The 24,062-nt window shown below is 47.8% G+C and overlaps 1 long non-coding RNA gene across 1 annotated transcript; it reads left to right on the top strand.

The window, feature by feature from the left end:
• The first annotated feature begins 563 nt into the window (after positions 1-563).
• On the top strand, positions 564-22,159 carry LOC109281196 (uncharacterized). The gene is made up of 4 exons (XR_009455860.1): positions 564-897; positions 13,839-13,939; positions 15,278-15,338; positions 19,608-22,159. It is a non-coding gene; the product is annotated as an uncharacterized LOC109281196 (long non-coding RNA).
• Positions 22,160-24,062: the final 1,903 nt, after the last annotated feature.

Here is a 24,062-nt window from a genome sequence, read left to right as displayed (position 1 = left end):
CGGTCGCCCCCACATCGGGCCCTGGGCCCAGTCCTCCCCTGGCACCACTGTCACTGCCGATGCCATGGTGCACCCACTCCTCCCCCCCGCATCAGGTTCTCTCAGGGACAGGAGAAATGGTCTCAGGGCCAATGTGGGGGTGAGGGGTGGGTGAGGAGTGGGCCCAAGCCCAAGGGAGAGAGGAGGTCCATTCCTTCCCTTCCCCAGCTGCTGCTGTGGCCACGTTGGGCCAGGCCCACTGTTCGCTCCCCCCCTCCCCATAGCAGGCTGGCTTTTCCACCACTTGGGTCAGCTCCCTGTCACAACCAAATTAAGTAGTGCCCATGTCACAAACAAGTAAAACCATTCAAAACAGTTTTTTTCTGCACTAGGTTAACTAAGGGTTAACAATAATGATAGTAACTGCTTTTTTTTTTGCTGTGCATGTCAAAAAGAAATTTATAACTGCGACACTAACAGAGATAGAACTTAGCCTTCTGTGCTGTACATAAATCATTATAACTGGTCAGAGAAAACAGGGAGTAACCCTGTGAGATAACACCCTAGCAAAGACTGCTAGATAATTGGCGATTCTAATTAAATTTATGACGTGGCAAAAAGCAATTGGCTATTACACAAATAAAATCTGTCTTCACTTCCGTGAAGAACGGGAGACCTCCGCACACACACCTGAAAAAACCTCTGAACATACGCGTGAGAATAACTGACAAATTGATCGCTTGTCAGTCTCCCCTGTCTCGACCTTATCAGACGTAAATCAACGACCTGCCGGCCCGATTTTTCTCCGTTTATCTGCCCAACAAAAAAAACTCTTATGCAGACCGACCTATGACCTACGAACCTTAAGCTGTAACTAACCAAGTATCGCTGACCTCCGCTATTCACCACCTTGATGGCGTGAGTAAATAATCTTGCTTTGCAACCGATAAGTGTCCGCCTAATTAATTCCACTCCAAGCGTCACAAGTACCTGCCTGACGGCCTTCTAAGGCCCCGGACCCTTATCTGCCCGGGTGGGAGTCAGGGAGAGCTGCTGGCCGGCTGCCCTGGGTCCCGACACTCCCCACCCCCCATGTTGGGCTCAGGACTGCTCCCCCTCCCACATTGGGCCCAGGCCCACTCCCACACAATGTAACCTGCAGGGAGCAGGGCCAGAGGGGGGGCAGCAAGGCCAGCTGCAGCCCCCGCTCCATCCCCTGTGTCCCCACCTTCATGGCAGCGGGCTGCCTTCTGTCAGAGCACTTCTTTACGCTCTGATTGGCTGTTTGTCAGCCAATCAGAGTGCGAATAAAGCATTATGGACAGACAGACAGACAGATTAAGGCTTTTATAATATTAGAATAATGTCCAATGGTCTTGCTATCCTTCATTTAGTGTTCCCTTTCTTAGAGCCACTCATTAATCAACCCCCCCCCCCCCTCCTCGGGGGACAGTGTCTATGCTGTTCCCCTTAGGGAACACCTTACATTCTTCAATGGGAGGAGAGGAAACTCTTTCCCTGCCTTCCTAATTTGCCACCTGCAAAAGAAGCAGTGATTTGATTTTCCCTTCTGAACCCAGTAAATTCCCTAAAATCTGTATAGAATTTAGGAAACTAAGAAACAAACGGCCACCATCCTGAAACCCTAGTGAGTGAAACCAGTCATGTTGTCCAATTTGCCGGCTTCTGCCCCAGAAAGGATGACTTAGGATCACCAGGTATTTGGTAATGTTTCAGTATCCCATCAGTTCTTTTTTGATTGCCTAAGTAGCTGGCACCCTAACATTAGCAGCAGATAGGAGGCATTGGGGGCACCTACACACATGCCAGATACCTGCTCCAGTGAGTGCTAATTAGCACATATTGGAGCAGACTCAATTAATCAAGTCTGCTGGAGCATGCTAATTAGCATGCTCCAGCAGCCTAAGTGTCACGCATATTCAGCATCCCTGTGCTTCAGAATGGATCTGGGGGGTGCTTTCACTAAAGGTCGTTAAACAACCTTTAGTGAAAGCACCCCCACTGCCATTTTGAAGTGCAGGACACTGACTACATGAGATGCTGCAGGTGCTTTAATTAGAGAGGCTCCCAAGAGCTGCTCTAATTAAAGTGCCTCCCCCCCAAACCCTGGAGCCCCTGTGAAGATGCTCTGTGTGTCTGATCTTCAGGCAGTGGTGCTACTACCTACAGTGCCAATACAGTACATCATTTACCAAGAAATTGTTGAAAGGTTTTCAAAGGCATTGTTTCTTTGCACTCAGGCCAGTATCAGTTCCCCTGTATGTTTTCTGAAGTGGTCTAATAATGGAGTGAACTTTGGGGGAGGCAGGGTTGTTGGAGGTTTTTTTAATGTTTATCTCACAGTCCTTCAGTCACGTGCAAGTTGTTGAAATTAGCAATATTTAAATCGGAAATTGATCTTGGCATTTTTCAAAGATTTATGGCCTGACCCTGCACTCACTGAAGTCAGGGATGATTTTCCCTTGATTTGAAGTGGAGCAGGACTGGGTCTTTGTACTGTACTGTTTAGTTTGTAAAGTATATCTCTAGCCTGCCTTTGTTTTGTCTCCTAGCAATGACTTAGGATTTTCCCCAGCTCATGCTAGTTCTCTATTTGCAGCTGCATAATCATTAAGAGAAGTTATAAATATTAAAAAATTCTACAGCTTGGGCGAAGGGGGAGAGAAGACAGCAAATTCGGGTATGAATGAAGCCAACTAAGACTTATCAGGTGAAGCTGCCTAGCTCTATACAGCTGTAAAGAAAATAAGAATAAGAGACAGGTATGTATGTGGGTGTAAATTAGGAAACAAAATCTTGCCTGAAATATTTTAATAGCACTTGATTTTCTTACTCCATCTGAAGGTTTTTGTCAGGAAAAATTAAAAAAAAGTAAACTATGTTTGTTGTTTTTGATATCTACAATCCACAATATCTGCTCTGTCCATCTTGCATTCTCCAAAGTGATTTCAGATGTATCTGATGCAGTAAGCAGCTGCTTAGTTCATCTTAAGGAACAAATCTACTCTGCCTTCTGCTTGTCTTCAGACACACATGACTGAAGAATTTTGTAATGACCTGATCCAAACAGTGTCTTGTTCAAACCAAGTTTGTGTTTGCTTGAAAATTAGGTTAGATCTGAACACTGAACCAAAACTTCTTTGGATTTGCCTAGTACATTCAAAAATCACTTTCACTTGGAGAAGGGATAATGTCTTAAATATGAAATTTCAATTTAGGTGAGGAAGGGTGTGTTTGGATTTGAATCCTGGATCTGAATTTGGCATATGGCTTTGGTTCCAGCACTAGAATAGTTCTGCTTATGTCTGTTCTTGAAGGTTTACAGCTCTGGATGATGGAAAGTAATCAGAGGAGATGATTTCTCCTTATCTCTGTCTCATACCTCCTTTGTATTCTCTTTCCCTTTAAAATCTCATGCCTCTCCATAACACATCTGTCACCACAAGTCATCCCAACTTTCTACCTTGTTCGTGTTTATAAACTATATATGTAGATGGATGAAAACATTGCATCCAGTCTCTGTGGTGTCCCCTTACCTGCATCTCCTGGGCGGTGAACTTGAAGACATCTCTGATTTGATGCCCTGTCTGAAGCTGGCACTGGATGTGTTCCTCACCCCAGATGGCGATGAGATCCTTGATTTCCCCAAACTGCCAGTTGCATGCCCAGATTTGACTGGTGGCAGTCGACAGGACAGGTTCATTCATGGCCTGCATCAATGCTTGTGGGGTCTTAGTGTTTGTGGGTGGGTGAGGGTTTGGCTGTGAGGGGGTGGGTGGAAGCCTGGAAGGGAGGATGGATGGATGGAAGCAGAAGCACACACATGAAGATGCCGTTGTTCCCAGTGCGTGATACTCACTCTTACTTAAGTGGCTTGTGGCCCCTGCTCCCATGTCACAGATCATCTGCTAGCTTGTTGATCAGTGAGGAAGAAGAGGGGGGTCAGTCTGAATTGAATGAGAATGAAGCACATCCAAGAACCTTCCTTCCCAAAACAATTTTTTTAATGTGACAGCAAATATTTAAGGCCCAGCTCAGCCACCCTTACTTGACACCTGTACAAAATGGAGGACTTTGGTGTGGTGGATTCTATTAATGGCATGTTTTGAATTTCAACCCCAAATATTCATAGAATCATAGAAGTAGGGTCGAAAGGAACCTTTGTAGATCTTCAAGTCCGATCCCCTGCCTGGGCAGGAGAGAAACTGGGCTCAAGTGACCCCAGCCATGTAGGCATCAAGACGCTTCTTAAAGACCCCCATGGTAGGAGCCAGCACCACTTCCCTTGGAAGTTGGTTCCAGATCGTAGCCACCCTAACTGTGAAGTAGTTCCTATGGATGTCTAATCTGAACCTACTCTCCAACAACTTGTGGCTGTTATTTCTTGTTATCCCGGGGGGCGCTAGGGGAAACAAGGTCTCCCCCAAACCCTTCTGGTCCCCCCTAGTGAGTTTACAGATGGTCACCAGGTCCCCGCTCAGCCTTCTCTTGTGAAGGCTGAACAGGTTCAGGTCCCGTAGCCTCTCATTATAGGGTCTGCCCAGCTGTCCCCGGATCATGGGGGTGGCCCTCCTCTGGACCCTCTCAATGTTGTCCACATCCCTCTTGAAGTGGAGTGCCCAGAACTGGACACACTACTCCAGCTGCGGCCTGACCAGTGTCGCCTAGAGGGGGAGGATCACCTCCTTGGCCCTACTTGAGATGCACCTGTGGATACACGATAAGGTTCGGTTAGCCCTGCTGACCGTGACCTTGCACTGTCGGCCCATGTTCATCTTGGAGTCAATGATGACTCTAAGATCCCTTTCTGCCTCCGTGCTCTCAAGAAGGGAGTTTCCCATCTCATAAGTGTGTTGCCGGTTACTACTGCCCAAGTGCAGCACCCTGCACTTGTCCGTATTGAAACGCATCCTGTTTTTGTCAGCCCACCCCTGCAACCTATCCAGGTATTTCTGCAGTCTTTCCCTCCCTACTAGCGTGCCCACCTCACCCCAGATTTTGGTATCATCAGCGAATTTGAACAGGTTGCTTTTCACCCCGTCGTCCAAATCGCTGATAAAGAAATTGAACAGTGCGGGCCTAAGGACCGAGCCCTGGGGGACTCGACTGCTCACTTCCCCCCAGGTCGAATATGACCTGTCCACCACCACCCTCTGAGTACGACCCATCCACCACCACCCTCTGAGTACGACCCTTCAGCCAATTAGCAATCCATCTGACTGTGTAGGCATCAATGCTACAGTCGCCTAGTTTTTTAATGAGGATGGGGTGAGAGACAGTGTCAAAGGCCTTGCTGAAGTCCAGAAAGACTGTATTTGTATTATTTGACAAATTTTATTATTTGCCTAATTGTATTAGGGTACGCTTTGCCAGGTGGATGGGATGGGGCCACAGGCAGGCGGGAAGCAGTGCCTGAGAGTGGGATGGATGGGTGGGTGGGGCCAGGACTGGGGCAGGAGTTGGGATTGCAGGGCCATGACAATGTAGAATCACAATCCACTCCCCGCACACCCCTGCCTACAGAACCAGCACCTGTCACAGGGACGTGTTGGCAGTGGATCATGGCTTTGTCCCACACTGCAGGCCCCAGGCCACAGTCCCGCTCTGTCACCACTCCATGATACCAATCCCAGCCCCAGCCCTGCCCACTTGTCCCACCTTAAAGATGCCTCTCCCTGCCTGTCCACAGTCCCATCCCACCCTTCTGGCCCCAAGCCACTCTCTATGGAGACCCCACCTACCCACTGGGCAGACAGGCTGGGGTACCCAGGCAGCAGGGCTGGGTCTGGCAGTGGCAGCAGCAATGGCAGCGGAGACTGGCAGCAGCAGCTGGACGGAGTTGCTATTTCTGGGGCTACCAGGAAATGAGTTCAGTTGCTGACTGCCCCAGCCTCAACCCCAGCCCCAGCCCCACTGCTTGTACAGAGACCATAGGACTGACTGTATGAACCATGGCTGGGGCTGTCCCCTGTGCCTAGGGTGGGTGGAGCCAAGGGACTCACTGCAGGCCAGAAAAAATCCCTTGGCAGGCTGGATTTGACCTGCAGGCTGGATTTTGACCACCCCTACCAGAAGGCATTCATAGCATCTATTAAGCTCAGCAAGCAAAGGGTAAACAGCAGTTTTGGCAGAAAGCACCCCTAGGTCAGGGACAGGAGATGCCACACAGGTATGTATGACAACCACTGCAGTCATGGATCATCATTAACAAGACAAAAATATCCCCTTGTGTGGGTTTTTTTTTTACCCCATTTCCTCTCTCCCAGTCCAGGAAAGTGACGTGATGGAAGGATTCCTGCATGGGAACCATTATCTCAGTTGCTTGGCTCTCTTGGCCAGGGTGACTCCTGGGTTTTGCATCTGAACAGGCTGGCAAATGGCCTGACAACACTTTTTTCCTCTCTCCTCTGATCCGATCTGTTGGTGAAATCCAATGGGTGCTAGCTGATTCCAATTCTCCTGGTACAGACACTCACTATATCAACCCTCAGGGGTATGAGGCACCGGCAAAATAAAGAGAAGATGTTACAAGCAGCCTCTGAGCTCAGGCTATGCACTGTAGATTCCTGTCACCAGGGGCTGTGAGACAAGCAGGGGGAATGAATTGGACTGTGTATGGGGGGAAATGGATAGACTGGGGGGTGCTTACATTTGGGCTGCTGAGTCCATGACCAGGGGCTCCAGACGACCACTTGCTGTTTGGAGGAGACACCCTGTGGTGCAGCAGAGCTGAGTCACAGCACCAGGACGGGGAGTGAAGGCACATGGTTCTGGACCACTGGTGGTCGCCCCATATGCCCTGGCCCCCCAAGTGGTCTGAGACCAGTCCTGAAGGGGGGCAGGAGTGCTCAGAATTGGGGGAGAATGGCACCCATCAACCTGCATGTCAGGCGGCAGAGCCTAGGAGCCCCAGCTCATCCACCCACCAGCTGGGAGGCCCGAGGGGGGAGCTCTTCTGATTCCCATGCAGTACCATAGCAAGGAAGTTTGGCAGCCCGCCCTCACCCCACGCACAGATCCAGGAGGCACCCCCCGCCCATCCTTGCCTGGGAGTGTATACAGTGGTGGAAGGCACCCTCCCCCTGTCACTGTGCCCCCCCACAGATGATCCACTCTTGGCTCTGTCCCATGCTTCACCCTGACTGGGCAGCACCCATTAGTGCCCCATTGCTTCGGTGCCTGAGGCAGTCACCCCATTAGCCCCCCACTCCTTGCTACAGTACTGTCCCCATGGCCCTACTTCTGGCCTGGGTCCCACTGTGGGGAAGCAGCACAACCTTAGCGGGGATAGGCAGCCCCCTCAGCTTGGGCCAGCTGCCTGACATGAGCCTCAGGAGATGGCAAGTGCTGTGGGTCTGTGGTCCTTGAAGGAGGAGACATGGCCTTGGGGGCCAAGGGGCCAGAGGTCCCATGTAAGAGGGCCAGCAGTCTTCAGTGCTCCCTGCAGTGAGGCCTCCCAGTCTGCAGCCTCCCCATTCAATGGCCAAGCAGTCGCATCCTGGTCTGCAGCTCTCAGACAGACATTGGATCCAGGATCACACAGCTGTCCAGGTCCTACACAGAGACATCCGTGGTCTTGACTCCAGACCCCTGAAAATTGGGTGCCAGGTCAAAAGCCCCCCCTCCAAGGTTTTGTGTTGGTTGAGTTCAGGCCCTGTGGTGTTTCCCCTACCAGTTCTGTCACCCTGTTCTCAACACCCACTACCCTGCCCCCTCCAAAGGCTTGCTGTTTTGTGTTAACTGGGAGGAGGGACCAGGCTGAGACATGGGTAGTGTTCAACAGGTTTTCTTTATTAGACACAGGAAAAGTTTGGCAACCACAACATTTTAAACTGAAGCAGGTCTCTTCCTCATACTGCATTCCCCTGCACCCCGGTGCATGTCCCTGGGGTCAGCAGGGGAGAGGGGGTGGTGTTGGGCTAGGAGAAGGGAAGAGGAACAGTGCCCAGGCAGCCTGGGTTGCAGGCAGCACTGCCCATGACATGGGACCAGAGGAGCCTGGGGCAAGAGCCCCATGACCTAGTGTCAGGGCGTGGGCACTCAAAGCCCTCTGGCTCTGCTCATCTGGGAAGGGCTTCAGGTCCACACAGCTGAGGAGGCAGTCAGCCAGGGCTTCACAGATCCAGATAGCTTGCTGCTGCTGTGTGGAGCTGGGCCACCAACATCAGCAGGGGCTTGCCTTTTCCTCCATCACAATGCCACAATGCCAGGCCTGGTCCATAGGTGAAGTGCTCCTTCCAGCAGTACAGCTGCCCCTCCTAGGGCTTCATGAGCCAGGGCAGGAGAGGTAGGGTGGCCATCATAGAGGACATTCCAGTTTTTGGCTACTCTGTCCTTTGTCCTGTATTGATATGAAACCCAATAGAGGACATAAAGGCATCCAGTTTCGTATTGAGAGGACAGAGGACAACCGGACGGTCTTCTATGATGGCCACCCAAAGAGGGTAGGCCAGGCCCTTGATGAGGGCTGGTGGGGTGATGATGTCACCAGTGATGAAACTGGGGACTCCAGGAGTATAGTGCCTGCTCTCCATCAGCCTGGGGACTGGGGAGTTGTACAAGACAGGGATATCCTTATCAGTTGCATGAAAATCAGTGGCCTAGTCATACCCTGGACATACCCTGGACACCTATGTTTTCTATGTGTTTGTATGCGTGCATGCACCCCAAATGCCTAGGTTGCAGAGCCCTGGAGAGTATATAAAGAGCAGTGTGCCCAGCATGAGGGGAGATGCACCAAAGGACAAAATGGAACAGAGCTAGGAAGAACTGCCCAGTGGGGTGGTTCCTGTTGCCTCTGGAGAGCTCCAGAAGACTGACCACAGTGGCGGGGAAGCAGAGGTCAGGTCTGGCTCTAGTACACAGTGTGCAGAGCGGCACATGGGGATTCAGTGCAGGTAGAGCCAGAGCCAGACCTTGGGAGCAAAGGGCTCAGGTCTGCATGCCTTGGCATGTGGCCAGGGTGTAGTGCAGGCGCCGCTGCATGGAGCTAGATTCTGGGAGCTGTGAGAGGCGGCAAAGGTTTGCAACCCCTGGCAAGTGGCCAGGGCCTCAGTGCACAGGGACAGTGCACAGTGGATCTTAGACCCTGGGAGCCGATAGCAGCAGCTTGGGTCTCTAACCCCTGGCACAGGGCCAGAGTGTGGGACTGATCTCACCACAGGAAGGGTCCCATAGTGAACTGGACCTTGGCATCGCGTGAGGTGGCCCGGGCCTCCAACACCAGTGAGAGGGCAGTAGTCTCCAGGAGCATGTGGCTGCTTGGAGCCACTAGCAGGCAGGCAGGTGGGACAGAGCTGGAGCCTGAGGGGCTTGGCAGCAAGGAACAGTTCAGGTGGAAGAGCACTGATCCCCCTTCATGGCCCCGGAGTTGTGAGTTATTGGGCGAGGGTTTCCCATGGGGAGGAGACCCCTTGGAAGGTGGGGTGAGGAACTGTGAAAGGGGCTACTAAAGGATAAGGGTCCTGACCATGCCCCAGAGGACGGGGAGATATTGGGAGCTGGTCCTTTCTCCCCTTTTGGGAGCTTGTCCCAGGTTCTTTTCCCCTAGAAGAGCTTCTAGTAATCACAGTGATATAGATACTGTGAAGGCAGGTATGCATCTTATATTTTGTATTCAGAGCCACAGATTTTGTCATTAATAACGATTTGTTGTTTATTTGTTATGTATCTGGATGAAGATATGTATATATTTTGTTGAACCCCACCCTGTTGACACCTCCCTTCAATTGCCAGTATTTATCTGGATGTGTCTAAATGTGTTTGTTGATTATCTGAATTCACCTGTATTTACCTCTTCTAGATTTCTTATTTACCTGTGTGGGTTCAAGGCTCTTAAGAACAATCCTTTAGAAGTCCATTATAGATGTATAACAATGTATATATATCTAAATAGAGTGTTGAATATGTGGCAGGCTCGCTACTTTTGCCTGGCAAGCCCAGCTTGGAGAAGGACACTTTGGATTGGTTGAACATTTCCATCAATCAATTAACAGCTGCGAGGGGCTTGCCTCGCCCCTGTTCAGAGTGGGGGTGGGATGCTAGGAGCCACTGGACCTGATTGAAGACTGTGCTTTGCAGGACTTCAGGGGTGGGGCCTCCAGTGTAAATAAAAGCCCAGCGTGCTCAGCACACTGGGCAGATGCGCCGAGGGACTCAAGAAGAGTGGAGCCAAGAAAAGCTGGGGAGCTCTCCCCCAGTGGGCAATAGGCCCAAGGCTCCTGAAGCCACCGCTGGAGCAGTAGCCCTGGGAGTGGTGTGAGACTGCTTGGGCCCATCACGGTACGCGGTTCAGTGCATGGAGCCCAGGCTTTGGGAGCTGCAAGCGACAGCTCGAGCCTGCAACCCTGGCAGGGCCAGCAGGCCACATGATGCGCAGGGCAGCGCATGGGGCAAGGGCCTTGGGGGCCGCAGTGAGGTGGCTCAGGCCCCACCTCCCAGCAAGCAGCCAGGTCCCATGGTGCACAGAGCTGAGTCTTGGGAGCCAGGGAGCAGTGGAGGCTGCTTGGGTTAGCCACCCGGTGTGAGGATAGCCAGCTGGAGCCTGAAGGGCACGGCCTGTGCTAAGAGAGTCCTCAGAGCTGAAGCCAGGGCACAGGGAAATGGTAGTGCTGCAGCATGAGGCTCAGCACCCAGAAGCCAGCAGCGGTGGTGCAGCAGCTGAGAGAAGCTGAGCCCTCAGTGTTCAGAGCGGGGCACAGGGTGGAGAGAAACCCAGCGGCATGGGAGAGGCCTGGAGAGGTGCTCCAGCAGAGAAGACCCCATTGAGCTGCTCCCTGACCACCGCCACCTGAGGGAGCGTGAGTCATTGGGTCCTTGGGTCCAACAGGGGAAAGATGTTTGGGGTGGGCAAACCCAGAGAAGGGGCTGGGTGAGCAGCCCCCGTGCCTAGCCAAGGCCCTAAGGGGAGGGGCCCCTGGTGCTTCCTGGACACCCCCCAAGGGACCCCATTGGAAGGAGGACTATCTCTTACCATGGGTCAGGGACTATATTAAGGAATAGATGTTTTTAAGATTGTTCATGTTTGTGCCTTATATTGTGTAATTGAAATGTTGTATTGTGATGTATTGTGTTGATGCTGCTGAAATTGTTTTATTGTGATGGGTAAATAGTGTTATTTAGGGTTTGACCTTGGTTATTGGTTAATGTTTACTGTGCAAATATATGTATATTTAGTTTTATGTTTCTGTATATTATAACTCAATAAATTGTATATAGTTAAGAACTTTGGGCTTGGGCTAACTCTATAGAGAAAAGAGGGATCCACTCAAAATTCTGGCATCCCTCTCACAGCACCCCCTCCTGCCTACCCATCTGTAACAGGTAGTCACTCTGGGCCGCCTTTAATGTGGCCCACACACCTGTCTCTGGGACAACCGCCCGCCTACTCGCCTGCCATGCCTTGTTCTTAATTAATTAATTAATTAATTAGTATTAATTAGCGGGAGGCTGCCCTTATACTGCCCCGCCACTAGGGGATGCTATCTGCGGCTCCGCTTCCTCCCCTACACCGCAGTCCACACCTCGCCAATGGAAATCGCTGTTGTCTCAGTTCTCTTGCTATTCGGCCCCTTACTGTTCTCCCTGGGCCTTCCTTCCTTTAATGCATGCTCCCTCTGGTGCTACGGCTCCCTCCAGCCCTCTCTTGCTCTGTGCCCTCTTCTCTGGGGTCTTATCTACAATGCTGCCCCCTCCTGGGGCTTTCCGTGCCCACTCTTGGGCTTCCCAGTAAGGCTGCCCCCTATCTGGGGCTCTCTGTGCCTATTCTTGGGCTCCTCGATAATGTTGCCCCTACCTGAGGCTCACCATGCCCAACTTGGGCTTCCCAATAATGCTGCCCCCTTTCTGGGGCTCACTGGTGTCCAACTTGGACTCCTCAATCACGCTGCCCTCTCCTGGGGCTTGCCACAGCTGCACTGGGGCCTCTTGGTAGTGCCCCCTCTCTGGGGCTCACCACGCCCGCACTGGGGCTTCTCAGTCGCCCCCTCTCTGGGGCTCACCACGCCTGCACTGGGGCTTTTCAAACGCCCCTCTCTGGGGCTGGGGTCTATGTACCCCCTATGCTGCGTCCCTACCTGGGCGCTGGGGTCCTCACACTCCGCTGTGAGTCCCCTATGAGGCCTCCTCCATCCCCTTATAGCCTCACCCAAACCACTGGTTTAACCAACAACAAAACACAAGCCCCTAGGCTGTAACATAAATTGAAGCCGCCTGGCTAAAACACCATTGCTCAAGCATCTTAGAGCTGCCATACGCTGTACCTGCAGTCAGGCTTCTTCCTGCACCCTGCCTTAGAGAACTCCTACCTCTCTGGCTGCTAGCAGGGAACTGCCTCAGGCCTCTGCTCCTGGGCTTTATAAGGGTCAAGCCCTTCCCCTTCTGGTCAGCTGACCTTCCCTGGTTGCCCTGGCAACCCACAGCTGTGCTCCTTAGTCACTGCTAGGGCTCCTTCCCTAGCAGTTTTCCCCTCTTCAGGCACCTCAGTGCTCTGTGACACCATCCCATCTGATTGAGAATAGGGCACACCCTTGGGTGTACCCGGGTTATAAATATGTGTATATATAGAGAGTTATTAATTTTATTCTTTCTTTTTGTAAGTTGTACTTATATTAATAAATGTGTACATAATTAAATTTTATAACTGTCCTGGCCTGGATCTATAGGGACAGAGGGGAACTGTAAGTGGTCTGCAGTTTCACCTATAGCACACCTGTCAGCTAACAATCCCCCTTCAATCAGAGGAGGGAGAACTTATCTGAGTATACCCACCCAGGCTACACTAACCTTGGGCACTTAGAGTAAAGCTCAAAAGTTAGAGCACTTCTCCCTCTGGCTTCTTGAATGCCTGTACTTAGGAGGATTAATTAAACTGCATTAAACCCCTGTGTAGACACTCATATTTAGAATTAAGGTGACCTTAATTTGATTTAGTTTAAATCACTTCCAACGTAAATTAAGCTAAATCAGATTAAAGCCATTTTAGTTCTGATTAAAAATGTCCACACAGGATTTAATGAAATTTAACTAATCCACTAAAAAATTAAACAAATGTATTTTTTTCTGACTGTGCTCACAGGCAAGACCTGAATGTGAATGACTAATTCCACTCCTCATTGAGTTAGACACGAAACATCATAGTAACAGGGCAAACCTACTTCCTACAAAGTGCATACACGAGAGAGGAGCATTAATTGGTTTGAGCACAAGAAAGAGAGCCAGAACCCAATGTGCTCTGACATAATTCTGTCACTTTGCACTTCTAAAGTACATTCTGTAGACTGAACGTAGCATGGCAAACAAAACCACATCCTCTTATCAACACCATTTCTCGCTGAAGCAAATTTAAAATAGTATCTGTCATGATTTAATAAGGAAAGTTAACTTTTCTCTTTCTTGTTACAGAATCAAATTTGTAAACTAATTTGAATCTTTTTGTAAACTAATTTGAATAATCTGTACTTTTACTGAGATGGTGAAAGAACTTGCTGTTCACTAGCACAGTAAACACACTCCTTTGATGAATCACAGTACACAAATAATTCTTCACATAGCATAGCAAAGATCTAAAGCTCAGACTTAGAAGGTCTCTGCAGGTTGGGCATCATATGTATGTTTTAATATAATAGAAATAATATTGTATCTGTATTTGACTGTTTTTCTGGGCCAAAAAATATCCAGAAGAAAGCACTGCAAAATTGTATAATAATGGGCCAGAAAACTGAAGCATTGCCATTGTAAGATGTGGTTTTTGGATCATAACTGTGGAGCTGTGTCATACATTTTTGTAAAGAAAGTTTTATATTAATTGTCAGTTTGATCATTGAACTCTTGTTGTTTAGGAGCTCTGCCTCGGAGTAAAGAAAAACCTGTAGAAGTCAGTTGCTGTTGATTAAGGCAGAGAACTGGTGAACTTTTTCATGCATGCTTTTGTAACCCATTGGTGAGTATATATTACAAATCCCACAATGTATCTAATTCATAGATGTGAGTCGTAACAGCTGGAGGTGGATTGCTTTTTTGACAAATTGTAAATTTAAGAAATGGAATTTTGTGGGGACAAAAGTTATTCAGAAATTTGGGTTGATTCAGCTAGAATTTTGGCTGAGAAAAAAATGTGAGGAAAAATATGAAAAGGTCAAACACTTTTTTGACATTTAAAAAATTAAAGACTTTGTTTCAGAAGTGCCTAAATGGTTTGTTTGAGCTCAATTTTAATAAAAAAAGAAAAGATGGTGTAAGAAAGGGCTAAATAACCCCAAAAGGAAAAAAACATATTTCATTTTAGGTTGAATAAAACTTTTAGGTAAAGTGTAAATGAAGTTTTTTGGAGGAATTTTTTTTTGTTCTACCAAAAACTATTTTTGTTTGATAAAATCAAAGTTTTTGTCCTGACTTTTTAAATTGCCTACCAAATTTGAATTCCATTATTCAACACATAGCCTCAAATGGCAAAAGTCTAGCTGTTTAGCTGAAACTGTAGCAGCTTATATTTTTTACTCTGAAAATCTGTACAAAGTCAATCCCTGATTGCCGAAAGACAGTTGCCATAAAAGTGGGGACTTGCTTGGGATTCAAACCATGATAGATCCAAGAAGTTTGAGTCAAGCATCTTTTTAGTAGAAGATGTAACACCTTGGGCAGTGCATGTCCCACTCTTTACCTTGATCCCAAGAGGGTATGAGTTGCTGTAGATCCTAGACCCAGGGTCCTGACTTTTTAGCTCAAGTAGTAGACTTCATCAGGGCTGTCCAACTTTGGCGTGGTCAGGGGTTGCACGCTGCACAGAAGCCCCTACAGGATCTTGCCTACATATGGCCTGTGCCAGCAGTATGCAGCCCTCCCACTAGTGGCATATAGCCTCACTCCATGCCATGCAGAGTGCACCACTGCTTCATGGCCCGGGCTGGCAGTGCATGGACTGCCAGTCCCTTTGCCTCCACACAGCAGCAGGAGAGGCAGCTGGCAGAGCCTGTAGGCTGCCCATCAACTGCTCGTGGGTGGCCAGTAGGACAGCCCTGGCCTATGTATTTAGCTTTGGAGGCCCCTGGTTCAGCCAATAGGCAATCATCACACATTTATGTAGACTCAGCTTTTGGGGTCAAAGTCGCAGTCTCTTCCAGGTGCATTAGTATATGGAAGTCAATGACCTTCACATGAGCAAAGTGAATGTGTGAGTGATAAATCACTTACAGGAAATTTGCCTTGTAAGGGATAGTTAGTAAACACTCCTCACTGTGGCTTGACTGGATAAGAGGACCATCTCTCTATTTCTCCACAGATGCCTTTGCAATTTCTTTCCTGCTGCCCTTTGTGAATGGATGCCCTCAGTTGCAATTGGGGTGTGTATGAACAATTGTTCTGGGCAGGTAGCCACTAGATATTGCTGATCTTGTTAATATATCTTGCTTATGTCATTAGAAAGAGCAAAAGTTTGCTAACTGTGCATGTAGCTAGTCTTACATACACATGTTCCTGTTACTTTAAATCCTTCTCTCCCCTTCTCCCTCCTGCCCTTCCTCTCCCCACAACCCCTGTCTTGCTTGTTATTTAAGTCAAGATCTGTTGGGTCTTGACTTAAATCTGGCTCTACATTCTTTGAGGTGTATATAGAGAATGAGAATTTCTGTAGCAGCACAATGGTCCTTGTTTAGTTGGGAGGGCTGAGTGTTAGCATAATACAAAAATACAGAATAATAATTGATAATATTATGACCATAATAGAACTGATGTAATGTAGGGTGAAACCAACAGAAGATCTGATCCTGTTCCTGATCAAATCAGTGTTAAAATTCCCTTGACCATAGTTGGAGTAAATCTGAATCCATTATGGGACTGGTAATCAAACCTCAAGATTCAAGGTGTGACTCAATCACCTGGTACCTCCCTCATTCTAGCATACTGCTATGCACAATAAAATGGTTGAATTCTAGGGGATTTTTCACTTTCTTGTGAGTTATCATATACTGGCTAAAGCCTGGGATAGGAAGCAAAGCTATATGGAACAGCAGCAGCTTTCCTGTTTATGCTAGGCCAGCCATCAAGTCTTTTATGTTTGTATGCAGTCTCTGTAGTTGAATAGTTAAAATGTCTGCGGAGAGCAAGCAGCTTCCAGTTTTAAGATTCTGCTGTACAATATGAATTAGAGTTAATTCCAGACTTAGCCAGCTGCTGGTCACCTATTCACCACAGCCCTGCATTATTTATCCAATCATAGTTGTAAAGCAGTGTGCTATTGCAGTGTGTTCTTTTGTGACATGGTCTTCCCCAAAAGAGTAATACAGTTCCACAGGATAATCTCCCATATCAGTTTCTAGTGCCTAGATTCCCTTGCTAGCCTTCACTGCAGTGTTTTGAACCACGTAATGAAAAAGGGTGTTCACTGATACTGACACTGATACAGGGATGCATTTTCTGTCATTTACACCCACACAGCCTTTTTAATTTCCCATGATCCACCTTCTTCCACCCTCCCAAATAATAAATGATGCACCATGGACAATTTTGGCGGGTAGTCAAGAAGGAGAGGCTGGGCTGTATGCTAGAGTTGAGAAATTCTTAACACTTCAGTCATTACTCCCAGGATGCCATCCATTTGGTTTATGGATCCAAATATGCAATCTCTTTGATAATTTATTTGCCAGCTGACCTATCTTAGTATCAGAGGGTTTTTTCTCCCCTGAATAAATTGTAAAGTATAATACCTAGTTTCTTTTTGTAAATTCAAAGTAAAACTATATTTCTGTGTGTTGAAAGTAATGTGCCATATCTAATGTGATCTGGGAAATCCATATACGAGTCATTTCTCAGTTTCCTTTTGGTTGTGCTTTAGATTTTGTTATTATTATTTATTTACCGAGCACTGCCAATGAGCTCAGTATTGTACAGCACAAAGTAAAGGACACAAGGTTTGATTCTCGATCAGGGAAAATAAATGTAATGCAGTGGTGAATCCAACCTGTGATCTCTCATCCTTGAGGCTTACAATCTAGGGACCAAAACCAAAAAAGATGGCGAAAAGCTACTGCTTAAATTAACTTCAGTGGGAGTTTCAGGTGCTCTGAACCTTGTACCTCTATAGGTACAGTGCTGGGTTTTTTTCCTTCCTGATTTCTTTTTCCCTTTCATTTTTTGCTGTAGGGCTGTTATATCTTATTAACAGTAAATTGCTTTAAGACTGTCTCTACTCCTTTGAACTCAATAGCAGAATTGCTGTTGACTTTAATAGTGCGTGAGATCAGGACATTTATAATGAAAACTATTATTGAAACAAAATAATACACATAGAGACTGATCTCCACTCTAGCCTGTGTATGTTTGGTAGAAAAGCTAGAGTGGGACAAAGGCACTTTGAAAGACCCAATTCTGACTGGAGGAGGATTATCTTGGTGCAGTCATTACAGAAAGCTCCATTGCAAAGACTCTTCACTCTGACAAGCCATGGGGTATGGATATGTTGCGGGTGGACAGGACACATTAGATCTAGGAGGCAACTTCTAGGCAATGCTTGCATCCCACAAGGCTGTGGAAGGCTGCTGTAAGTCCAGCAGACTCCAGGACTGCTTTAATTATGGTCTTTTGGGGAAGAGTATGGCACAAAAGAACATGCTATAATAATATGTTGCTTCACAACTTAGTTTGGAAAAATAACTCAGGGCTGTAGCAACCAGAAGGGTGCAAAAGAAGCTTAAAGCTACTTTAACTCCCCCTCCTGGCTATGTGTTCTGTGTTGTGCCTTTTAGGGCATATCTGTGCTGTAGTCCAAAATTGCGACTGCAACTTATATAGATTTACTTGAGATATGGGCAGAGCCAAGATTTTGAAAAGTGGGTTGCAGATGGTGAGGTACATATAACACAATACATTTTTCTCCAGGTAAAAAGAAATTAGAAGCTTTACTAATATGCTAGGGACCTATGGCTGTATTATTCAGTTTATGCTGAAGCAAAAACAAATATAACTTTATTGGAGTGTCCATTAATTTGCTATATCATATATTATGTATTAAAAACACAACAAACTAGGCAAAAATAATCAAAAGATGTTGTTTCTTTAGTCCTGTAGTCATTCAAATGAAATGTACATCTCTTTCAGATTTATAAACCAAAGCCAGCCTTCTTGAGTATCTTGGCAATGCACCCAATGCTTCACTGAAAGTTATTTCCACATCTGAGCTAATGTTTTTAGCCAGAGTTAAAAACAGACTTCAGGACTGTGAAATAGAAGCTACATTACCAGGAGCAGCTAGCAGACAGCAGAACAGCCAAAGAAAGAATAGATTGATTAGTGGAACATAATGACCATTAAAAAAGGAGAGACGGTCATTAACATCTGTGGAATGAAGAGTTTAGAAGGAATTAGGTAGATTTTAATTAACCACAAAGTCAATTGATTCCCTCACTGCTGCCTGAATAGGAATGCTGCCGCCACTGCCAGGCAGTTGGTTTTAAACTTTGGGTGGACCAGGAATCAAAGAAGAGTGCAAATGCACCACTGCACCCTCCTCCCCTCCCCCTCTAGATCCACTCCTGACCTGAGATTGCACTTTATTAGCTACATTGGTAATCAATAACAGTATAGCCAAGGCAGCTCAGAACTCAGCCCAGGCTAGCCACATGAATCTGTGTCTTGGGCAGATTCTATAACTTTCTGCTGAATCCTATGCTGCCAATGGCTATACTGTAGTCATTACATGATTACCCAATTTGAGGCTTGGCTATGCATACATTAGCTGTAATTACATTTTTGGATTGCTGGATAGACATAAAGGCAGATCAAAGTCTCAAACAACGTGCTAAATGACATACAATGATCTACTGGAAGGGGCAAATGATGGATAGAGAGAAAGGCATCAGTCAAAGCAGCAAATGGTTGAGGGAGCTAATAGAGAAAAAGAATGCAGTGTGTGCATGGGGACAGAAAACCTAGGCAGGGTAGGATGAGTGAGGAGAAAAAGGGAGAGAATGTAATGGTCAGAGCAGAAGAGGAGTGACGGGGAAAACATGGCAAAATAGAATTTTCCTGGGGATGGGCAGAAGAGGAGAGATGTTGAAAAAACTGGAAGGAGATACCAGGGGAAAGGAAAAAGAAACTGAAGAAAGATAAATTTATTTTAATGCATTTAAGAGAAAAGGTTGGTGTCAAGATGTAAATATTGCGCACTGCTGTTTAACTTTCTACAAGGGACTTGACAGGGCTGGAAAGTGGGCAAGAGACCATGAAAGCCCATTGACACCTTGTCTATAATCTGATGCTCTTGTGATGTTTCCATATAAGGGTGGCATATACATAATAAAAATAAATAAATACATATGTGTTAATGTGTGGCTGATTGAAGCCAGCTAAATGGGTCTGGGGTACACATGGTTTTGGTAGGTATTGGTGGTTTCAAAGAGCATAAATTGTCACTAGCAACTTAATCTAGCATTTGAGAAAAACACTAGGTTGGTTTTCTTTATTTTGGCACAAAATCTTTTAAACTGAAATCTTCTGAAATGCAGGAAATTGCACCATTATTTTTTAAAGAGTTTCCATGGGAAAGGAATACTTGGACAGGCTGATTTACATATTTCTTTGTTTCTTTTTCTTCTCTTTTTTTTTTGTTGCCACAGTTGTTTTGCTGTCTATAGGACGTAATGTATTGGCACCCCGTCTGGAATGGCCACAGCTGGAGTAATGGGACAACACTTTCCTGCCCAGTCATTGGTGGGCCTGTCTGCTGAAACTGTCAACTGGATTGATATGTGTGACCGCCTTGCTTCAAATACCCGCTCACGTACTGCCTTAGTGCAGGGGTCTGGTGATGGGCATGGTGAAGCTTCGTGTGACCACTGACAGGGACCTCGATCACCCCGGAGAAGACCCCAGAACTCTCCTGCCACGACTTTGAGTGTATTTTCAGTGGAGAGGTCTCCTGTTGAAGGTCCCTTGGGGTCAGTCATTCCTCCCGACGAATATTCGTGGGGCTCCACCTCCCCTACACCCCTTCCTTATGCCAACCTCCAGCAGGCCACCTAATCTTAATACGGCTGTCCTTCCAGTCTTTGCTCTTCACGCCCTCTCCGGGACTCGTTATTGTTCTCGTTTCCTTAGCAGGCTATGGGTCTGCTGGGTTCACCTCCCTCGGTTATCTCCCCCGTTGTCACTAGCTTCTTGCCGAGTCTCATGAGCACCCCTTGTGTTAGGGTCAGTCAGATCCCCTCAAGGTGGATTTAACCACTGAATAACAGAAAAAGACAAAACATAAAAAGCAACAAAAAGAACTATACACAAGCAAGAGGCAACTAAACAGAAAAAAGGACTTAAAGAAAAAAAAGAGGGTGGATAGGAAAGGAGAGATCAGGCTAATCTGCTCCTGTTCTCTGTCTGCCCTAGAGCCTGAGCTAGAAGGCATCCCCCGGTGCTGCTCTGGTCTCTGCCTTCATCGAGAGTGTCTTCCGTTCCTCCCCGGGTTAGCCTCTCTCCTCTGCTCTGGATCTGTGGGAACACAGAGTAGACAGCCTCCACCATCTCCGGGGCTCCTATTGCTTCTTCAGGAGTGAGGTCTTCCCCTGAATGCCAGTGCTGCCTGTGACCTGCGTGGGGTTGTACTTTAACTGCTGCCACTTGGATGTCTCTCCCCAAGTGGGATCCACCTTTTCTCTGATTTCAGGGGTTTTTTCCCCAGGAGTGTGCAGCCCTTGTCCTGGGATCCCCTGTGGGGAGAGTTTTTAGCTCCCCTCTGGTTGTGCTCCTGGGACAATATGTAAGTGCAACTTGTGATGCTGTATTTTGTGATGTGCGCACACATTCCAAGAAGAAGAATAAATGAGCCTGTGTGGAGCTCCACTCTGATCCAACTAGACCAATTCTGGTACCTGAGCTAGTTTGTTTAAGCTAATTCTAGTATCTCCATCATACTGCCCCTTCTGAATAGTCATATCCTGGCATCAATCACCAGTATCACTCCTCATTTGAAGGGGAACTAGATGATGGCAGCATTTTTACTTTCTTTTACACTGATTTCAATGATAGGGTGAAATTTACTCCAAAGGCAAGTGTATTTACAACGTTCTGTGCACAATTTGAACCCTGCACTGAGAGAAAAATCCTGCCTCCAACTCTACAGCCATGACTAATGATACTGTTGCAATGGGTGAGGCATGATTCAGAGACGCATAAAAGGTATGCACCCCCTCCATGAAATAAAACCCTATTCCATAAGAACGCACTACAAAACAGCATACACAGTTCAAGGAGGAGTGACACCAGAGGATCCACCACCATCCATTTGTTGGGGACATATAGGAAATCCATCATCACTCTGACTGTAGTACCACCAGCATCGTTTCCCTCTGTCTCAGTGGGTGTGTCTACACCTGCATTTATGCTTGGTTAAATTTACCGCGCAGTAAGTTACAGTGCAGTAAGTGGGAAGAGGCCGGTGTCTACACATGCAGGTGTTAAAGTCTATTAATGTTGTGTGCAGACTGACTTGGGACTAAAGGGAGTCCTAAGTCAGTACACACACACACACACACACACACACACACACACAGTGTTACTGTGCAGTAAGGCGTCTACATGTGTGTTACTGTGTAGTAACTAATTGGGAGTAAATGTGATACCTGCGTGGCAGGCTGGCCGGTGGGGTCACCGGCAGCCCGTATTGTTAACTTGAGCCCCAAATGGCTCAGGACAATTGGTGGAACACTTCCACCAATCAGGAGGAGGCAGGAGGCAAGGTCGCCCTGCCATGACCCAGGGGCAGGGTGAAGAAGAGGACCTGAGGGAGAACTAACCCCTCAGGCTTTCCTATTGGTCCATGCAACAGGGAACCCTAACCCTGTTACTAAGAGACGGGGTGGCCCCTTTAAGTCCAGAACCTTCCAATCACAGCCGGCCGGTCAAGTAGGGGTTAAGGCTCAAGCCCTGCCAGCCGGTCAGGTGACAGGAAGAGGAAGGCCAGGATCTTACAAATGGTGAGTAGAGAAGGACAGAGGGGCAGCAAAAAGGCAGACTCCCAAAGATTACAGTGCTGTGCCTGCAGTCTCGGTTGGAAGAATACACCATGCCCGGAGCCATTCTCACAATCATCTAAAGTAAGCGGGCATGTTGCCTCCCTTGCTTAATGTTAACTGGAGGTTTGGGTGAGGCTATTAGGGGATGGAGGAGGCCTCATAGGGGACCCACGGCAGCGTGAGGACCCCAGCGCCAGAGAGGGCACAGCATTTTGGGGCACATGGACCCTGGCACCAGAGAGGGCGCAGCATTTTGGGGCGCACAGACCCCAGCGCCAGAGAGGGTACAATATTCAGGGGTGAGTAAACCCCAGCGCCACAAAGGGGCAGGAGCCCAAGTGAGGGGGGGGTTTCTGTTTGTTTGTTTTTTGAGAGTTAAAGCCTGGGAGTCAAACCCTGATTAGTGGGTTGGGGTTTTTTTGACTGATAGGCCTAGCTAGAGAGAAAAGGGGTAGGCCCACAGTGGCCTAGACCCCAACATAAAGAGGAATTTACAAATACCATCTGCGAGGCTTGGGCTGCAATGTAGGGGAGGAACAAAGCTGCAGATAGCGCCCCCGGGCATTGGGGCAGGAAATGGGCAGCCTCCCGCTTAATTACATCTAATAATCAATTAACAACAAGGCGTGGCAAAAGAGAAGGTGGGTAGTTGGCCCATACAGAGTGGTGCACAGGGCTGGTGGAGAACTGAAGGGACCACTGCAGCTGCACAGGGCAGTGCAGGTCCCCAACCCTGTGTGAGACAGGAGCCCAGCCCCTCCAATACATAGCACAGTGTACAGGGCTGGTGGAGAGCAGCTGGGACTGGGGTGGCTGCATGAGGCAGGGCCAGCCCCCATCCCTGCACGAGACAGGTGCACAGTGCAGTGCACGGGGCTGAGAATGGGCTGACAGGCTGGGTGGCTGCATGAGGCGGCTTGGGCCTTTCTGCAGCGAGCGGCACAGGTTGACCACCCCAGCAATGGAAGATGCCCCACCCAGCCCACCATTGCAGATGAGGCTAACTCTCCAAAAGCTGTGGGAGTAGTGAGTCACCCAGGAAGGGGATTCCCAAAGGGGAGGAGGAGCCCCTGATGGGAGGGGATGATTTGCCCTGGGACACAGAGAGAAATCTAGGGCCCCTGTTTGTTAAACATAGGTTCCTGGTCATGGGCCTCTCCTAGATGAGTAACTTAGGAAAGGGTAATAATGTTCTGTTAGTTAATGGGATCCTTCCCCAGGTGTTATTTCTCCATTGGGCACAGCTGCTGTGCCATTGTTGTGGTATGTTTCTTTATTCCATTGGGATTCTTGTTGTAAACCCTGAGTCATTATTTTATCAGGAGAGGATTATAAGCTGTTTTATATTTGAACTCATTGTATGGGTTATCTGTATATATAAGGACTCAGTTGATGTAACCTGATTGTGTATGTACAATTATTGTCCAGTTATTGCCAGATATTCTTGTCATTGTTTTCTTGATTAACCTGTGTTTTATCATTAAGTGCTCCTTTGCTTGCTACCTGGAGGGGGCCTGTCGAGGGAGGCAGAGGCTGCAAACTAATTGGAAGGCCACAGAGGACTAGGCCTGTGCCTGAGTCAAGGGGCTAATAAGAGCTATCGATTGTGTAAACCTATTGTGCCCACCAGGCTTTGAACACCTGTTCTCGGGCCACCCTAGCATGAGCGCCTGGTGGTGGGCGCCAAGGGGACTCGTGTGATCCCTGGAAGTAACTTCGATCACCCCTGAGAAGGCCCCTAAACTCCCCTGCCATGACTTTGATTGTATCTTCAGTGGGGGTTTCCTCCTTTGTTGGTCCCTCAGAATCGGTCGCTGTTCCTGACAGATGTCCATGGGGTTCCACCTACCCTACCCCCCTTCTTTACACCAACCTCCGGCAGACTGCCATATCTTCAGTAAATATGACTCTTGATCTTGATGTTATCCTCAGGATTCTTTCTCATGTTTGTTTCAGTGATGAACCATGGGCCTACTGATTTATAGAGCCTTGGGGTTACTCTAACGATGTGACACAGTTCAGCTCCTCTTCGAGGTGATCCTTTCTACAGAGACACAAAAGGGAATC

This window comes from Alligator mississippiensis, chromosome 1 (assembly GCF_030867095.1).
Source record: "Alligator mississippiensis isolate rAllMis1 chromosome 1, rAllMis1, whole genome shotgun sequence".
Classification (NCBI taxonomy): Eukaryota; Metazoa; Chordata; order Crocodylia; family Alligatoridae; genus Alligator; species Alligator mississippiensis.
Note: the sequence above shows the minus strand (reverse complement) of the source record. Positions and strands in the feature narration are given on the sequence as shown.